Raw genomic sequence first — 7,252 nt, forward strand, 5'->3', positions numbered from 1 at the left:
TTCTCCTGAGCATCTGGTATGTGCCCCACCCTGGGTAGCTGCCTCTGGCTCTGAGGGAGGTGGCAGGTATTAGGGACCGATTTTTCATGTTAGGTGCTTAAAACTCAAATGTCTGTCCTTAAAACTCTCTGTTTGTCACCCCTATCTGAAGGTGCCTCAAGTACTTGCTTTACATGTGCTGCTGAGGTGTGAAGGTTAGGAGAACTGAGCATGGCTGGTTTGCTCCCATGAGATCCTCCTGAGGGTATCCCTCTGTCACTCCCTGGAGATGCTGGCACCTGATTCAAGCTATGCAAGTATTACCAGGAGGGAAAAGACAAAGAATTCAGGAAGGGAAAATGTTACTCCGTGACTTAGTTTGGTAGGATAATGGCTCTGTAACATAAACTGTCAGGCAGGTGTGGGTATGGGTGTATATGGCTGTACATCACACACTTTGCTTCCTTTGGGAAGTGAAACCTGGAACCTGCTGCATGGCTTTATTGATTTTTGGGTTTGCTTTGTGCACGGTGATTGCTGAAACATGACTTGTTCGTGGATGTCAGGCCATTCACAGCACTGTGTTTTTATGCAGCTTTTCACAAGCACTAATAGAGAAACAAAGCAGTCTTCATGAGCACTCAAATTTGTCTTGACTAAGCACACCATTGCTGAATAAAGTATGCACCTATTGTTTTCAGACAGCTGTAATCCCTCTCCAGACTTTAGGGAAATTTAATCTCTTGACTTGACATGACTGTGCAACTCCTGTTATTTTTAGGCATGTACATTAAGAAAAGGAAAGGTCCATTTAATCTGAACACATATTAGCAAGCATTCCTGTTTTCACAAATCTGAACCAGGTACCACAGGGAATAAACTGAAAGTCATTAACGTGATTGCTGTTTGATGGCTGGAATGAAGCAGTTTCAGACCCACTCCCCACCTCCTTTTGAAGGTACTCAAAGCGACTTGCTACTCTTGAAGATCATGTCAGCAAAGGTTAAAAACTCATTGCAGGTGGTTCTTTGCTGATGCCAACTGTCCACAATCTGTGTGTGGTGGCCTGTTGGCCATGTGGATGAGCTGGTGGGGATGAGGGAAAGGCTTGAAGTCCTCTCCTGTCAGTGAGGGATGCATGTCAGTGCCCTTCCCGGTGATGCCTGAGGATGCTGAACTCAGGACAGGTGACAATGGAAACTGTCAGGCTATGTGATGAAGCTGGTGCCTTTGGGCTTGTAGCTTCCACATGCTGGATCTGAGGCCCTAAGTCTCCTCTTTAGCACAGCAAGGAGCTCCTGTATTGCTCACCGTGGGACTTGTGCAAAGCTGTTCCCCTCCCCAGCTCTACAGGGGAAATGGGGTTACTAAAATCACTAAAATCAAAGCAGTTTCCTGAAGGAGGTAAGGATTTAATTTCTTTCTGGATATCCCTAGCAGCACCATCCAACAGGCACTGGTACATGTGATGGAAGCTGAGGAGGATGATCAGACTTCCACAGACTCTTCTAGGTTTAGCTTGGATGGAAAAGTGAGGCTCAGGCTCTGCTTGTAACTGTCCTCTTTGAGAAAAAATGAGGAAAGGCAACAACAAAGGACAATGCGAGGGAGAAACCTTAAGCTGTGGCATTTCATGGGGTGGACAGCTAGCAGGAGATTGTTGACTGTTTGTTGAAAAGTCTTGCTGGCTGTGTTTGCTTTGGATACCACGAGTCACTGGGTCCTGGTGGGGACTGTGAGTCATGTTCCTCCTTGCAGTGGAAAACATGGATTCATCGCCGTGGTGCTGCGCTCCTGGCTGGGCCACGGCCCCTTGGGAGAACAGGAAGGTGGCACAAGGCAGGAGGTGTGGAGGCCTTCCCATCCAAAGGGAGTAGGAAAGTGTTTCTGAAATTTTCCCTTTGGGCATCCGTCCTTAGTTCTGGGGAGAGCTTTGCTGTGGCCTCGAAAAAGGGACATGCTGGAGTTCTTGTGTGCTTGTGTTGCTGTGGATACAGGGCTCTATTTTTGTGCCTCTTGCATAAGTTTTACCCTCATCTTGCAGTGCCTTAAATGCATTTTTAGGGTTTAGGGTCCTGGGTAGCTAAAAGCATCTTCTGTGGTCTCTGTGGGAGTTTTGAGAAGGCTGGTTGTGACCACATTCCCTCTGCTGTCTCTTCTTTTGGCAGAACTAAACCAAGTGGTGGTTTCATACAGTTTAGGAAGGAGTAATGCCTTTATCTTGACTCAAGTGATGTTGGAGTTCCCTTTCTTTGGCTCACATGGAGAAGCCCTCAGTAGAAGAGAAGAATAATGCCAGCAGCTTTTGGAGGGCCAGCACGAGGTCAGTGTGGTCCAAAATACCAGTGCTAATTCTGGCCCTGAGTGCACAGGGCACAAAAATCACCCATGACTCTTGGTTTTCCTTGTACCAGTTCAGAGTCAACCCTTGATTTTATTACTGCTGGAGGGGAAGAACAGACCTGCCATGGCTCCAGGGGTGTGTACAGGCTGTCACTGTAGGGGAAAAGGACCTCTGTGTCAGGTGGTGGTGAGCTGTGAACTCCTTCCTTTACATCATGGACAAGAAATTCTTTCCCTGCTCAGGGACCAGTAAGTCCTTTGCTCTGCCACACATTAACACATGCCTTGGTAGTACCCAGTAAACAGGGGAGTAGTAATAATAATGTGGTTACAGGCCATCTGAAATGAGGTTGTGGCTGTAGCTGTCCCCATGGGCCACCTCCTCCTGCCTCCTGTGGGAGAGCGTGGGGCTGGTAAAGAGGCTGTGTGTGGTAAGAGAACAGGTATTTAAGGAAATGGGCTTTAAATGAGAACTTAATTACTCACTTTTGGCCTCATATCTGAGCAAGAATAACATGAAAACCTGAAATTAAGCACTAGTTGCATTCCAATACAGGAAAGAATGCCTCCAGTATTTGAAAATAATTCGAAGATAAATAGAATTAATACTTAACATATGAAAGAGACAGCTAATGTTTTGACAGACAAGCCTCCTCCTCAGAGCCAAGAACATGCATTACCTAAAGGAGGAACATCCTCATTTGTACTGAAGGTTGCCAGGAGTCATAATTAAAGAACAAAATTAGTCGAGGAGAGGATGGAATGAAGAGTAAAAAGATTGTTGTTTCTTAGATAACTGTGCAGGTGTTGCTGAAGGAACACGCACACATTTCTGTGGGTTTTTTTTCCTTGATTCATCTCTATGTCCATCAGAACATTCACTGCAGGTTTCCTTGTATTAAAATAAAAATAGAAATGTCCTGCTGAGCAAGTTGTTCTGCCATGGGTGGAGATAAGCCTGCTTGCCCTCTGTTGTGTAGAGTCTTTGATGTCTCATTAGGGGTGAGGTGGGGTTTTTTTGCTGTTTTAGTGAGTCCATCATTAGTGTTTCTTTCCTTTGTCATCCACTTGAACAAAGTGTGAGGGTTCCTACAACTGCCCTGCTGGCACGTTTGATGGAAATTTCCTGGGCTGCTGGAAAGGGGTGGAAGGGTGAAGGGGAAGGGCAGATAACCAGTAGTATGGACCCACCCAGAGGCTGCATAATTGCTCATTTCTGCAGGAAACCAGCCTGAAATTTTGCAGAGGATTGGACCTGTTTGTAGGAGATTTGTTATTCTGATGTTATTAACACTGGCTTTGGTTACACAGATGTTCCCAAAAGGCAATGCCATGGCCAGAATAATGGTAAACTGGAAAGGAAAATCAGGCTTTTTTTTTTGTCAGAGAAAAAGTGTCTCAGATTTATAAAACAAACACCCTTCTCTACCTTGTACATCTTTTATAGCTGCAAATGTGTAAATCTTTTCTTCCAGAAAGAAATCCAGATGCTTACTAACTTTAATTTGAGTCAAGATAAAGCGACCATATTTTCCCTGCCTGGAACATCTGCAGAAATGCCACTGAGGGTTTTTGGCTTGTTTTAGTGAGAGAATTACAGAAGTCCTCCCATTTTCTCCTCTTGCAAAGTTAGACCAAGAATATATTTAGCAGTCGTAAGCAGTGGTGTATTAATAGAACGATTTTCTCTAAAAAATGTCCACTGCTCCTAGAAGGAGATTTATAATATGTAATCCCCCATTTCAAAGGGTGAGGTCACCACTGAACATGTCAGCCCACCAGGATATCATAACACATCAATTACATAATCAATAGCACATGTTTGCCCCCTTTCTTTACCAATTAATGGATTTTTGAAGTAGAGAGCTTGGCTTATATTTCTCCAGTCATGCTGGATGGGGAAACCCTTTCAGAAGGAGGATTCAGAAGGAAAAAAGCTGGTGTTTAAGGTGTTCACATAAATTCTTTCTTCAGCAAATGCACAGGAGCACCAGCTTACTTCCAGTCCTGCTTCTTGCCTTCTGACAATTTTATTAATTCCTCACAAAAATGAATGTATGTACTACCAGAAGATATTAAATTTATAAAATTTCATCTCAGATTTGTAACATGTTTCCATGCCAAAAAACTTCTCACAAAACCATCTCATTATCCTTTACCTCTTCAGCTCTTCTGGCAGATTCTGATTAGAGCATTCTTCTAATTTTGAATGGGATTAGGATGAGATAATGGGTGATTTATGTCAATTGACAGGCTATTTCTTGCTCTTATCATGATGTTTTTGTATAAATTAGGTATTTCTTTGTCAGGATAATGGGAGCTTTTGCCTTGCTCAGCTCTTTGCACTAATTTTTCATCCTATTGATTTACTTATTGAAGTAGAGGTATTTGGGACTCAGTTGTGAAACTCAAGAATAGTCCCATAAAGTACCAGTGTAGCTTGGCTTGATTTTTTTCTTTTAAACATCCAGAACAGTGCAAGCAATATTTCGTGATATTGATACCTGATTATGTAATGTGAAAATGCATTTTTAAATGTGCATAGTGAAGAGAAACAAACATAAGCTCATTTTCCTGCTGGTTTTCTTAACTGTTCCAGGCTTGGCTTGTCACCTTCCCTTTTTGCTTAGGATTTCATGGGTATAGAGTTAGTGTTCTTAAACAGAAAAAAATGAAAGAGAAACCAAACTCCCCAAAGCAAACTGTCTCTGTGTTTGTGTTGTGTGGAGGATCTTCCTGAGTCCCAGGCTCAACAAGTTTCCCAGAAGATCTTTCCCAAGGCAGCCAGAGGCATCAAGGACATATTTCTCTTGGCTAGCCTCTCTCTGGAGAGATCCCTTGGAGGAATTCTATGCTCTGGTAGAGTTTGCTCTTAGTGGAGACTCAAGGAACCAGTTCATATCCAGAGGGACAGTCCTGGTCCTTTTTCTTTTTTGTGGCACTGGTTAACCACTCTTAATGGAAGATCTGCTGAGGCTGAGCATGTGAGTGGGCATTGCCTCTCTTCTGGGGAGTGACTGGTTGGCAGCAAATCACCTTTTGTGAGCCAGAAGCTCTTGGAGAGCCCAGAGTTTGGGAAAACAGGCCCCTCATAGTTTGTCCATCGCTTCCCTGCATCCCCTTATTCAAATGAGACATCTTCCTTCTTTCCACCATGATCCAGGCTCATGGACAAAGCACACAGGTGGAGTTTTCAAACCTAGAAACTCTCCCCTGAGCATGCACAGACTGAGGTTTCTGGAAAGCTTATGTGGCTGATTTGGGGAAAATCACACAGGGGTGGCAGGAGGTCTGGTGTTGATGGCACAAATGCCATATTCCTCTTCCAGTGTGTGGAGCCATCACAGAATCCCCCAAACAGCTCTTTTCAGACATATAGTCTGTAACAGGGTCAAAATGTGTTTTTTTCCCTAGCTTTGTGCTGAGAAGCAGCTGAACCATTTTGCTGAAGCTTTCCCAAAAACCACTTAGCCTGGGGCAGGCAGCAAGCATGGAAAAAATCCAGCCCAAACAGCTGAAATCTGGCAAAGTTGAACACAAACTGAAGCACATTCTTCTCATGGAAAAGCATTGGATGACCTCTGATATGCAGAGTTCCCTGCTCCACCAATGTGAGACACACAGACAACGTGTTCAGCTCACACTCTCTGTGCTCCCCCTCTTGGGTCTGTGTGCTCTGAACTGCAAGTTTTATGTGTAAAAATGTACACCCTTCTCTATATACCTAGAGCTGCATAGCTCCCTGCTGCACAGGATTCCTGGCTCCAGATCAGTTGCATCACTCCCCTGATGTCATCCTGGCATATACCACCTCCAGCATTCTTCTCTGCCTGGAGGAACAGTATAGTCCACACTGGGTTTTATATTTGGTCACTGCCACTGCAGAAAATCAAAGGCAGCCTCACACATTTGTCCCTGTTTTTCATTTTGTTTTGCTGCAGAAGTTAAAAAGAAAAGTTTTGGGAAGACTTTCTCTCAGCACAAGTGAGGAAGCAGCTGTTTACCATGAAAAAAAGCCCATAAATTTGTGTTTCCTGAGCTAGGAAATTACTGCTGCTGCTGCCATCACTACTGTTGCTCTAGACATGTCTTGTGGGCTGGGAGATGACACTGTGGCACACAAGGCTGGAGGACAACACTGGGGTGGGGATGGAAGACCAGGCAAAGTCATGTGGCTCTGACTCACTGGAAGTTATTTTTCAAAACCTTTACTGAGACCTTATGGCCCACAGTCTGTGCCAAGCCCTGTGTTATACTTTCCTTGAAAGAAGAGTGGAAGGAGCAAATGCTGTGGGAATGTTGGTCAGCAAAGCCTGTGAAACTGGTAACAAGGATGGGAAAAAGAAATTTTGCTGTTTCTGCAAATTTGAGAGAGCAAAATCCCTGTAGTCCACTATCAGTGTTGGCACTCGGCTAAAAGCTGTGTAGAAGACTGAGCTGGGGGCAGGAGGTACAGGCCTGCACTGGGCATGTGTGGCCTGATGGCACAGAATCACAGAATAAGCTGGATTGGGAGGGACCCACAAGGATCATCGAGTCCAACCCCTGGCCCTGCACAGACACCCCAACAATCCCTGCACAGACACCCCAAAAATCCCTCACAGACACCCCAACAGTCCCTCACAGACACCCCAACAATCCCTGCACAGACACCCCGACAGTCCCTGCACAGACACCCCAACAATCCCCCTGTGCATCCCTGAGAGCGGTGTCCAAACGCTCCCGCAGCTCTGGCAGCCTTGGGGCCGTGACCATTTCCTGGGGAGCCTGGGCAGTGCCCGACACCCTCTGGGGGAAGAACCTTTCCCTGATCTCCAGCCTGAGCCTGCCCTGACCCAGCTCCAGCTGTTCCCTGGCTCCTGTCCCTGGTCCCAGAGAGCAGAGCTCAGGGCCTGCCCCTCCTGTTCCCCTCAGCACAAGCTGTGACTGC

This window comes from Zonotrichia albicollis, chromosome 4 (genome assembly GCF_047830755.1).
Source record: "Zonotrichia albicollis isolate bZonAlb1 chromosome 4, bZonAlb1.hap1, whole genome shotgun sequence".
NCBI classification, from domain to species: domain Eukaryota; kingdom Metazoa; phylum Chordata; class Aves; order Passeriformes; family Passerellidae; genus Zonotrichia; species Zonotrichia albicollis.